This window comes from Falco cherrug, chromosome 12 (genome assembly GCF_023634085.1).
Source record: "Falco cherrug isolate bFalChe1 chromosome 12, bFalChe1.pri, whole genome shotgun sequence".
NCBI classification, from domain to species: domain Eukaryota; kingdom Metazoa; phylum Chordata; class Aves; order Falconiformes; family Falconidae; genus Falco; species Falco cherrug.
The window spans coordinates 3,130,962-3,144,145 of NC_073708.1; the positions used below are offsets into that span (position 1 = coordinate 3,130,962).

The 13,184-nt window shown below is 38.6% G+C and overlaps 1 long non-coding RNA gene across 1 annotated transcript in view; it reads right to left on the reverse strand.

The window, feature by feature from the left end:
- Window positions 1-7,371: 7,371 nt before the first annotated feature.
- LOC129737202 (uncharacterized) overlaps window positions 7,372-13,184 on the reverse strand; it is a 37,829-nt gene continuing 32,016 nt past the window's right edge. Inside the window, exons 4-5 of the long non-coding RNA XR_008734768.1 lie at window positions 12,517-12,652; window positions 7,372-9,164 (exon numbers count right to left, since the gene is read on the reverse strand). This is a non-coding gene — a long non-coding RNA (uncharacterized LOC129737202). The remainder of the gene's footprint in view (window positions 9,165-12,516; window positions 12,653-13,184) is intronic.

Sequence of the window (13,184 nt, forward strand, 5' to 3'; positions counted from 1 at the left end):
AAGTATGGACAAAGAAATCCATAAATATATATTAATATGAATGTGTAACGAATAATATATGCAAGTGTAAGGTCATTTTTATGCTGTGAAATATGAATTAAATATAGTTATTGGAAAAATTCTATTAAAAAACAAAATGCATTCTTGAGTGACTAAGCATTTGCAGAAATAAAAATTTCACTTGTGAAAGCACTAGTATAACAAGGTCATTAAATCATGTTGGGGCGCATATTTTGTGAGATTTTAATGCAGGGTAATATTCATTTTCTGGTTTTGTTTCTTTGCTATCACTTGTTTTTAATTCTACCGCTATCTAGCAGATCTGTAGTAAACCCTTTTTTTCCTCTGCCTGCAACTTTCTAATTACTGCTGATCCTTGCTGCCTTGTCATCAAAACTGGTATTTCTGTTGAGACAAATAGACAAATGAAACAAGGGATTATCTTCCTGCCATTGGCGCTTTTTTTTTGTTTGTTTTTGTTTTTGTTTTTTTTTTTAATGAACAGATTTAGGTAACACAAGGAGAAAAAATACTTCCTTTATTTGCTTATTTCTATTTCAACAGGAAGCCAGCAAACATTTTATAAACAGGAAATGTACTTTCTGTGGGGAGTATTCACCAAAACCTATTAAAGAAAAATACCTTTCTGCATTGCACATCAAGTTACATAACAACAGATTTTTGGGGAAAAAAACCCAACTACATTAAAATCCACATCATTAGCTAATTGCACAAAGTCTCAACAGTAAAGATAGATTTTAAAGTACTAAGACCCAAATTCATTCAGTAACTCAAGAAGTCACTGGTTCAGAGTGTGAAGCTTGAAGGACACTTCCAGCACCAGCAGTTTCATGATATTAGTCTTTCTCTTCCTTTCCTTTCTCATAAGGGAGACAAAGAATATTCCTTCAGGCAGTGTGGTGCATTATTTACAATTTACATAGTCTTTGTTAGAGGGATTGATTGCTAGTGTTTCATTTCACCAGTAAAAACCAATACATTTTAATTGGGCAACCTCAGAATCTGCCTTCAGAAGCTGCTTAAAATTATCAAATAAATACATAATTATTTCTGTTATTAAATTAAATTCTCTACTCCTCACAATAGATAAAAACCCCTCTTTTCTTTGCTATGCCCCAAACCCATTTTTGTCCTAAACCTTGACCTTTTGCCTTAGAACTTCTGAAACCGAGCCAGATAGTAGCAAATTTTTTCAGGAAAGCAAGAGAAATACAACATAATAACCTTGCAATTTCCACAGTCTCAGCTAACCTAACCATTGAAAAATGCTGCACTGAAGTGAATAAAACAGATTGTGAAAAACACTGCCGTTCAGCATAGTGACGGTTACACTCCTATAGCCAAAATGGGCATTGCACCACAGGGTTGACCCAGATGAGGGTAAAATAACAGAAAAGAAAATAAAACCCAAACCAAACATATTTATTTTACTTTGAAATCTAAGAGCTCTTCATACAGTTGAAGCTTGTCTCATTCACACTTGCTTTCTACAGTAATAACATTTTCATTAAAACAGTAGCTCGCCAGACCTTAAATAAGCGCTACAAGTGCTTTTATTGAAAGTATAAGAATTAATCCTTTTTGCTATTACTTTCAATATTCCTTTTTAAAAAGCCACCCATATATGACATTTATAAATTTGTGTACACTATGTATTAATTCAAATTAAGCCCTGCAGTGAATAATGCTAAGGCCCTTGAATTAAGCTATTTAATTCCTTTCCTCCTCTAATTGCTGAAACTATTATTTAATGTCTCCTGTTTTTCTCTCTATTAATCTGTTTGCTTTACTAAATTGCATTCAGTTTTTCAATGCAGAAATCGTACAAATGAGAGGGAAAGTAAAGGTTTTAAACAAAGGAGTAATGCATTTATTTGAAAGAAGAAGTAAAAAGGTGGCTGAGGAAACATCCAAATTATAGGGTACTTGTCACAAGTACCCATCTATAAATTACAGGAGAGCTGGAAAGGGCCAGCAAGGTGAGCAGACTATTAATAACGTGAAGAAAGATAACCGGGACCTGCTACACTTGTGGCTCCAGCAGGTGGTGGACCCCAAAAAGCTCCGGCCAGGCTTGAAGTTTCTGAGTCCAGCCCAGGCGGTGGGCTGGAGCTGACAGAGACGAACTGCTAAAGCTGGAAAGACAAAATACTGTGCTTAACGTTTTAATTTTGAGCACAATTGTGTCACCGGGCTTTTCATGCTACTGTAACTAATGGCTACGAACAGTCGCTGCCACAGAGAAAGCTCTAAAAGCTTCTCCCTCTCGGTGTTATCTGCCCAGGTCATTCAGTTTGTGAATTATTGCTTGCATTTAACGTAGAGTGGGGTGGGCTTTTTTCTCTTCTTTTCCTTTCTCTTGAAGGAAAGAAGCGGAGCGGAAAGGTTCTGTAGAATAAAGACACAGTTCCTGTTTGTTCAGTGCCTTTCTGGTGTGGCTCCAACGCTGTTGATACCACGTTGTATCAGCCTGGGTCACAGAACGCAGCACACTGCTGACAGGGACGGCAGAGACCCACAGTATGCTTCAAATGGGACAGGCGGCTCTTCCAAGAGAAACCAAGAAAACAATAAATAAACTATTAAGCCTTATTTCATTATAATACCAATGGCTTTAATGTAGTCTGCAAGGACTAGTTTCAGTATCCCTTTAAGTCTGTGCACAAGGAACATGCACATTGTTCCTGGTGTGGCTAAAATATTCTGTGCAATAAGTAGGTAAAATAATTGTATCATTTCTGCAAATTAGTTCTGTGTTCTGGAATGAGCTATGCTGTTGCAGAGAGGCTTGTGTTATTTTCTGTATTCACAGTTTCCCTTCACACTGATAATTGGGTACACAGCCACTTCCACAATAATTTTCCCATCAGCTCAGAAAGCACCTTATGTTTTTCCCGTTACATCAGTCAGCGTGGACATATAGTGTGAAGGGCAACAGAAATAACATTGGTCCCTGCTTTGAATTGTAATAGGTACGTGTGCTTTAGTGATATCTGACTTCCTTAGGAGAAATCAGCACTGCTCATGGTCTGAGCCAAAATAATGTGCAAAATGGCCTTTTTTTGGTCTTTATGCCAATTACTGTCATTCTAGCTGGTAAAAAACTTGCAGAAACTATAGTCTTGATTTCAGATCCTTCTCACAAATTATAATCTCACTCGTAAGTTTTTGAGTGATTTTCATCAGTCTGCCATCTTAAAATGGACAGACACACACTTATCTGTCAGCAAATGGTAGCATATGAATAGTACACAAGCTCTTTGCCACAACTGTTTTCTCTGCTGTCTATCACACAGCACTTACTTGTGTACATTTTCTTAATTCTGAGCTGATTATTGTACCTGCACGACTTTAGGGAGCATAGAAAGGAAGGAAAAAATAAAAACCTTGTTTCTTTCCACTAATTGCTAAATAGGGCTTTCTATTTTCTTAAATTAGTGCTGTGCTCCAGGGTTATACACCCTTTGCTGTCCTTCCACAAGACACTGACCACAGCACCATCGACAAAATCACACAGGGACATTTCAACAGCTAGAGAAAAGCTTTTGGATGCTTGTCTACTTCTTTTACCATAGTGGTGTTGGGAAGACTGGACCCACTGATGGAGTTTCCCCACAGAGATTTTAAACAACTTGGCAACTTGACTTTTTGTTAGTTTCTTTTGACTTGTCTGGAGTTGTTTGTGGTTTGTTTTTTGTTTTGTTTTTTTTTTTCTTAAAAAGCGCAGACTGCAATGCCGCAACTTCTTTCTGCTAGAAAGGTCCAGCATGTTTATATTTCTGTCAACAGTGTGCACCAACCTGGGTAGCCTAGTGAAATCATATTAACACACCTTCCCATCAGGGGCTGCTTTTGAATGCAAATAGATGGTGTTTTTCCTGGCACCAAAAAGACTGTCTCCGGGGTCTCTGTGGGCACTTTGGTCCTCCCCATCTGATTCTGCTGTAACAACATCTTTGTGCTCCCATATAGACCTGATACTAAAGCCCACCCTCCTCAGGTGGGCTATGTTTTGTCGTGTCGTGTAAACACCCAAAGCCACCTTGCCCCCTGCCAGGGGGTTCCCATCTTATTTATGGTGACATCTGACACAGCTATAGGAAATGCACCGGTTACACTCGAAAGCTCTCAGCCATCCGTCGCTGCACAGCCACCCAAAAAGCAGGACCCAGCTTGGGATTCAACATCTCGTAACACGTGCTAGTAAGTATTGAACAAAGGTGGCCAAATACCCTTCTTCCTCTGGCAGCAGCCATTGGGGAAAGAGAGGATGTTACCATGTTAGGAGTAAGGATTATAAAGAGGTGTATCTCTGCAAACATATGCCAGGCAGCAATGTGCTGAAAGGGATCTGTATGGATTATTGACCTTTACATCATCACTCTCTTCCACACGGACTGTGTGACAAATTACCACCACTTTCTCATTTCTTTATGAACTCAATGTCTCCCTCAAAATTTTCACATCTTGCTTTCAATAGTAACAAAGTTCTTTTGCAGGTCAAAAATTGTCTCACAATTAGTTTTGTGCCACACCAAGAATTGCTTTTTCTCCCTGAGCATCATGCTGTCCACCCTAAAATATTCACGTGTGGGACAGAGTTTTGCTGTTCAGTGGTGTTAAAAATAGTGAAAATAATAATCTCTGAAGTAAGATCTATGCAGTGGGGAATGGGGACATAGTGCAATCTGTTACTTGGTCTCTCTCCAAGCAGTGTATTACTTTCAAAGGTTTCTGTTTGCATAACTCTCAGTAGACCTCAGCTTTGCTTTAGAGAGGTACGCTGGTTGCCTCTTGTTTGAGCTGTGATCTTTTCTATATTCTTCAGACATCGTAGTTATATACTAATCTTGTAATCAGAATCAATCTTTTACAAGCAGAAGACTACATTTACATGCAAAAGCCTTTGGTTTAGGATCTTAGAGCTTTACTTGCTGAGGTCTTAAAAGTGATAATGACTTCGAACCTTTTGTTATTCACTTCATGAGTTTTCCTCTGGAACATACTCTGTTGTCCCTGACAAAGTACAAGACAGTGACTCTGATGGCCAATAATCTGAAAGTGTAATTGTTTCTTAGATTTTTGTTTAGTTCAGTTCTTTTTTTTTCTCTCTTACACATGGCTGGTAAAGCTTTAGCTGGAATCAGTGTGATTATAGAGAAGAAAAATCTGGTCCACTGTATACTGAAGCGTGCTGTGCTTGCAAAATACTCCTTATGAAATAAAGTTAGAAACTGTTTCAATGGTTGAACTAGAGCTACACTAATGTCTTTAAACTCGGTTAATTCATTTCAGCAAAACTCATCCATTGACTGAGTTTATCAGAGTGACAGAGAAGGGCTTTAATACTGTTGACTTCAGGTAAGAGAAAGTACAATGAGATTCTTTAAATTAGTTGAATGTGTTTGGACAGTTAATATCTCAAAAAGTCTATTATCTGTATTGACTGTATCACTATAGAATGTTATAAAATTAATTATATTCTTCATAGCTTAACAATGATTGCCTCATTTAGAAATATAATTACCTATCATTGACGTTTTCAGCCAGAAGGGGTTTTTTTAGCCGTGTATAACAACTTGGTTTGCTAGGCTTCATTTAAATCCCTTGCCTCCTCCTCCTCCTTGTAAAAGTTTGATATTTTAGGTAGCTCTTTTTTTTTTTTTTTTTTTTTTTTAAATACCGAAGTTTTATTCAAGGTATTTAATGTCATTATACACAAAGGACAGATTGACACTAAAATAGCAGCCTGGCTAATAAAACAAGAAATCACCAAATGACAGCATGTTATGGGGTTCTCTGTAATACAATGGGATAGTGGACAGTGTGAGCAGTGTCCTCCTCAAGATTTAAAAGCAGGACAAATTATTATTCAGGAACAAAAATTATGCTCTATCTCCTAAAAGGATCATTCAACGAGACAGAAATAAGAAAATCAAAACCCAGAAGATATTTTCCATGTTTTCCCAAGAAAACTGTTTCAAGCATTTTTGTTCCAGTTTAGAATTGTTTTTGAGAAGCACAACTATCATTCCTACAGACACATCAAAACCAAGACCACCAGGTTTATCCTGATATAAACCATACTTTCTATGTGCAATTACAAGGCATTGGGAGAGAAAATAATTGCTAAACATTGTCAAGCATAATTACACAGCATCCATCTTTTGTAGACTAGTCAATTATCCAAATCAAGGCAACCCTGCCATCTTGCTCACAGGTTCATCCTTCCTCATCCAGTGAAACAACAAGGAGTTGAGAAATACTGAAGAGAGTCAGAGAATATATTTTGTTACTATTATTTTTCCTGTAGACACTATTCTTTCTCCTTGATAGTATCAGAGATCATCATTCTCCAGAGCTATTAATCTGGCAAGTGTATTGACATTGTGTGATTGTGAAAGATGCTATTTATTTCCTGCTGCCTTAAAGCTCAAGTAGACAAGAAATACTGAGAAGCCCCAAACCTTAGGAACAAAATAAGAAGAGAGTAAAACGATGAGGTATGATAATTTAAGTGCAAAGAGATCAGATCCTTATACTCGAGATATTGTTTTTGCTTAAAAAAATACGGATTTTTTTTTTCAGGTTTAGCTTCAAATTAAGTTTGAATCTTTGGATTGAATCCAATTTAGTAAGCAAGATGCTGCTTTGTACCAAAATATTTTTTGGTACAAAAAATCACCACTAGAATTTGATGACTCTGTAAAGCACATACAATGAACATAATGCTTCCGCAGCTTTGCATGCCTTCTCATGCATGTAGGTGATTATGTAAAATACATTGTAAAATGAACACAGGCTGATTATTACACAGACACAGTATGCCAAACCAAACAGCATAAATCTTTGCCTTAGAGTAGGACTTTTTACCATAACCCCTTAAATCCATTATAAATAGGACACTGTACAAAGATATAACATATAAATATATACGTTGCTGATAACTTTCACAACTACAGTGTCTAAATATGTATTACATTGAATGTTTTAATGTATGAACTGTAACACCTGTAGAATACCTGAGTATTTTTAAAATTATATTTCAATTTCAGAAATACTGCAGTTTACTAAATTATTAGCATTATTCAAAAACAAGTACTCTTTAACCGTGTGATTGTATCCAAATAGTAAAATATATAGTATGTAATTTAGAAATACATGAATGCCTGATGGATCTTGACAGTTGTGAACATGCAAAACAAATTTTGCTTGATCTTTTGGCATATTCTTGAGTTACTATAAGCTGTCCTTTGGAAGATTTTTTTATTGTGCATTCGAACACATCAGGACCTCAGCAATCAAAACCTGAAGGCCATTATAGTGTGACATAAAGAACAAGCTGCTGTATCTAGGTGCAGAAATTAAGATTTATTGAGCATTGCAGGGTATTTGTGATTAACTCAATACAGGTAACAAAAAACATTTTGAAAATCTCAAACCCTCTCCAAGGGCTTCTCAATGAAATCATCAGGTGTAGAGGATGCCTGTTTTATGATGGTGGTCATATAGCTTTATCAACTTCTTATGATATTATGAGCTTAGTCAATATGAGGAGATCATGGAACAGATCCTCCTAGCTATGCTAAGGCACATGGGGAACAGGGCAATGGTTTGAGACAGCCAGCACAGACTTCACCAAGGGCAAGTCTTGCCTCACCTATCTAATATCCTTCTGTGATGGAGTGGCTACTTCAGTGGACAAGGGATGAGCTAGGGATGTCGTCTATCTAGACTTTTGTAAGGCCTTTGACACACTCCCTCACAACATCCTCCTCTCTAAATTGGAGAGATATGGTTTTGATGGGTGGACTATTTGATGGGTAAGGAATAGGTTCAATGGTCACATCCAGAGAGTAGTGGTCAATGGCTCAATGCCTGGATGGAGTTCAGTGATGATGGTGTCCCTCAAGGGTCTGTACTGGGACCAGTACCATTTAGTATCTTCATCAACGACATAGGCAGCAGGATCGAGTGCACCCTCAGCCAGTTTACAGACAACACCAAGCTGAGTGGTGCAGCTGACATGCCTGAGGGATGGGTCGCCATCCAGAGGGACATGGACATGCTTGAGAAGTGGGCCTATGTGAAGGTCATGCAAGGTCCTGCACCTGGGCAGGGCCCCTCTGGTATCAATACAGGCTGAGGGATGAAGGGGTGGAAAGCAGCCCTGCGGAGAAAGACCTGGGGGTACTGGTGAGTGGCAAACTGGAAATGAGCCAGCAACATGCACTCACAGCCCAGAAAGCCAACTGTATCCTGGGCTACATCAGAAGAACTGTGGCCAGCAGGTTGAGGGAGGTGATTCTGCCCCTCTACTCTGCTCTCCTGAGACCCTGCCTGAAGTACTGCATCCACCTCTGGAGCCCTCAGCACAGAACAGACATGGACCTGTTGGAGACAGTTCCAGAGGAGGCCACAAAAATGATCTCCAATGAGGAAAGGATGAAGGAGCTGGGATTGTTCAGCCAGGAGAAATGAAGGCTCCAAGGAGACCATATTGTGGCCTTTCATTACTTAAAGGAGGTTTATAAGAAAGATGGGGGAAAATCTTTTTAGCAGATCCTGTTGCGATAGGCCAAGGGGTAATGATTTTAAACTAAATGAGGGTAGATTCAGACTAGATATAAAGAATAGGGTTTTTTTTTACCATGAGTGTGGTGAAACACTGGAACAGGTTGTCCAAAGAGATGGTAGATGCCCCATCCCTGGAAGCATTCAGGGTCAGGTTGGGTGGGGCTCTGAGCAACCTGATGTAGTTTCCTGCTCATATTTGAGTAGTCAATGACTGCGGTGTGAATCCAGAGTGAGGGATCAGTGTACTCCACCGATGAACTTCAGCGGTGATCAGGGCAGGGCAGGGCAGGTATGGGCTGTTTGTGCTGATCGTATTCACATGGTTGCAGCTGGTGGGTGCTGGCAATGGCACTGGTATCTTTGGAGTGATCTGTGTGAGCCTGCACAGGTACTACGTATATACGTGTGTTGGTTGGGATTATGTGCTCAGTCCCTTCCCAGAGCTCTCTCCCCAGGGCTGGGAGCCCTCTGGACTTGGCTGCAGCAGTCCATAAAGGAGATCCCCTCGGTACCAAAGTCTGCTGGATTTGCCTACTTCTAATGTTGGACCACAGCCAGTTCTGCATCTGTCAAGTCAGAGAAAATGAGATGTGTTGGTAACTTTGGAAATGTCAGTACTGTCAGGTCTAAAGATCACCTAAACAAGAATTTAGGGGAATCTCTCTGATACCCATCTGGAAATCTAGCTTGAGGAGAGTTTGACTTTTCTTGGCCTTTTTTGTAACCTTCTTGTAAAGCTACTAGCAAAACTGCTCTGCCAGGCTCTCCCAAATGAACATCTTGCTGCAGTAAATTCAGGATTGTCAGGATTGCCTCTGTGTAGAGCAGAACAATGTACTGTTGAGACATGTATTTCAGAAGGGTTGTGACATACATCTCTAACACAAGAAAGAGTTCTTTCTACGTGCTAATGGATTACAAATGCCTAAACATGTTCACATAATTAATTCTCATCCTTTTGCTTGTCAAAGTGCAGGGAACTTTGGGCTATTCCGTTTCTACTTCGCAAGAAGTAGAAGACATCCAGAATCACCTTCCAGGGCACGGTACAAGACCTCCTTGTCTCAAGCAAGAGATTTCCTCTGAACACTGCTCAGTCTACTGGGCCATTTTAAAAGAGGCTTTTAGTTTTGGAATTATACTGTTCAAGATTTTATGTTCTTGGAAAATTAAATCCATCATTTCACACTTTGAAACGTTTCAGCTCTTGTGCTTCTGGGGCAATAGACCAAGCTTATGATCTCCATCCCAGTGATGTAAATTTGCAGTAACACAGATGAAATCACTGGAAATACATTTCTATAGCAGAATCTAATTATTAACATCTTAGATATTCAGACTGTTGTGTCTTTGGGGAAAATTTTTCAGCTATTCATCAAAGAGCAACCTAGAGTTGAACATTTAAAACATTCATGTGTTATGGTTCATATCAGTTGATGCAGTCCCTCATTTGGGTGGCATTAGACTAACCAATGAAGGAATATTGATAGAGAAAGTAAAAAGATATTCCTATTTCTTGAACTCTAAATTAATTAGTTCCCCTCTGAAAAGCAAAATATAGTACTGAACATCCCTGGAACCTGTTCTAAATCTCCACCATTCTGAAACACCCCATGAAATAAAAATACTATATAGTATGGAGGATGACAGGAAGAAATATTTAAACATATATATAATTTAAATATTTGTTAAATATTTGGTTAAAAATACATAAATCACTGCACCGTGCGCAGGTAATAGTCCTGTCAGGGCTGATATCACATGTTCTGGCTGCTGGTACATATGGTACATCATGCAGCTTTGCATTGCCTTCTTCTAGGTAGCCTATGGCACTGAACCTTCTAGGACTACCTTTTCTCCTGCCTTGCAAGTTCTGCACTTTTTTAGTACACCAAGCACACTACGCTACCCCTACCTGCTCCGCATACCCTTCAAATGGAGTAAAAAATATAATAATAAAGAAAAAGTATGGTTTAAAACTTTTGCATTAAGACAATTAAATTTCTTTTCAGTTTGTTTTATCAAAAAGATATCAGAAAGTTCCTAAATCTTGTCAGCATTAGGTCTCAAGCATCTATCTGCTTCTTGGGTTTGTTTGCAATTGGTCTTATTAATGTTGTTTAGCAAAAAATATAGATATTTATTTTTTTCTTTTTATTGCAGAAACACTAGAAGTTTCAGTCCTAGCTTGAAAGTTGTTCTTTTAGTAAAGACATAAGACAAATAAATTAACTTTAAGATGGTAAAATATGGAAATGGTATTTCAAGGATCTTTCTTCCTTTTATTTATAATCACAAATATTTCATGACCTTAAGCATCTGTATTCATATCAAGAAGGTCTATATCATACTGCTGGGGACTCCTCCAGCTATACAAAGTTACTATATATTTTTTAGTCAGCAGCAAACTTTAGACTGTAGCATAGTTCTTAGGCTCAAATCCTGGCCTCTCTTCTGGCCTTGGTGACACAGGGTGGTTATTCTGGTTGTAGACGGCAGAGCACTGTAGGGTGTATAAAATTACCCAAATTCGTTCTTTGTCTTTTTAGAATAGCAGATGAATTATCTCTCTTCAAGTATTTAGTTGAAGCTAAGTGGTCTTGCCTTGAGATCATAGAACGGATCATATATCCTGAGGCATAAAGTCTTTACATGGTGCTGGAGAGGTAGATTAATTATGCTTAAATATTTTTCTCAGAACAAATTTATGTATGCATGCACACACAATCACACACTTATTTAATGTTATAAGGAAATTACTCAAATGCCTGTTGCAGTTCTAAAAACAGAGGCTTCTCCTTATAAACCACTGAAAGAGAATACAAACACTAGAAATAATGACTGTATGTGAAGCTCATCACCTTGAGTCCTGGAAGCACTGTGGAGGTATAGGGTTGTTCAAAAAGGAAAAAGGGAAATGAACAAAGATAAAAGATCTCAGGATCTGCAGAAGCAGCATTGTTAGTGTTATGTGAACTGAACTAATACTTAATACTCCCCTGAAGTAGCAAAAAAGAAAATAACTTTTAAGAACTTCATAACATGCAAGAAGAAAAAAAAAAGTAATTTAATCTTGAATCAATATTTGAAAATGGTACATGGAAATTGCAGCTCAGTAAGGACTGTGACTTGCACGATTCCATTTAATTTTGCTTTCATGTAGTGCAAGTCTGGGAAAACATTCCAAATGTTGGATTGTACAGAGGGAAAAAAATACTTTACTACTTACTCTCTGCTCTCTGTTAATCTAAAACATTCATTTACTATATATTACATGTGATACATCATCTATATCTATAAAATAAATGGTAATTCTTTAATATATTAAGATACCAGACCATGGATTCACCTGTGAAACAAAGCAAATCACCAGCTCAGCTATCACCAGGCTTGCTTTGCCGGTTGGTGAATATGAATTTTGTCCATGTCCGTGTCCGTATTGTTGTCAGTCATATCTCCTGGTATTGAAGCCGTCTGCACTCAGTGTTGCTGCCTGTGTTGCACAAGCAGAGGTAGATTTCCAAGGCCAGGGAGGGGTCAACCTCAACGACATAAGTTAAAGGAGCTGAAGGTCTGCTCTCATATAGGGTACGGGAACAGCCCAGATGCATGCAGCGTTACACACAGAGACTGTGTTTGCTCCAGCTCGCTTTAGCCCCTTTGTGCATTACTGGCAACTGTCTGACCCCAGCGTGGGTCAAAGGATCTTCTGCAAATACTCAGTCCTCAAAGCCCTCCAGTCTACATGTCTTTCCTTTTCAGAAGCTGAATCACAGCACAGCAGTGTTGGTGGGATGAGCCTACTGGCTGTGCTGGGGTTTGAAAAGGCTTGAAAGGAACACACACACACACACACACACACACACACACACACACACGCGCGCGCGTAAGATTTTTTACATAATCTGCACAACTAACCAAAAGGAGGCAGTGCCTCCTAACTGGCAATGCCATGGATAGAGAAGACAACGTTCCCATCTGCTGCTGTGTGTCCTTGGTTTCACTTCACCTTCTCTCCTCCTGTCCCATCCTTTTTCTGACCTGTGCATGTAGACTGTAAGATTTTCAATTTAACAGTGATTTTTCAAAATACACTGCTTTTTCTCTAATAGGAAGAGATTCTGACAGAGACTAAACTCTGATTCTAAACCGAGATTCTGATACTGATTATAGGCGACACTGCTTTGCAAACAGTAATTCTTCCATTAAGTAAGTAGAAATATCAGAGGTGTGGGTTTGGTTGGTTTTTTTCATTGTTGTTTTGGATTTTTTCTATTTTTTAGTTCACATAGTTATGAAAAGGAAGAAAAGAAAAACTAATAGTTGGTTTGACTTTCTTTACCTCAAACTTCCTTTGTCCCTCGGTTTCAAAAAAAAAAAAAGAAAGATGGTTAGTAGTGGTTAGTAGTATATATAACAGATTCAGCAAGCAACAGAAAAAATCCAAGGGTGAAAGTATACCATGCAACAGCTACAACGTGCGGAGGTGTCAGAGCTGTGCCAGCAGTGGAAGAATTTGCTTAATGAAAATTTTCCCCAGGCATCCAATAATGTCGCTTGTGATTTCCACTGAAGATTACCCATCA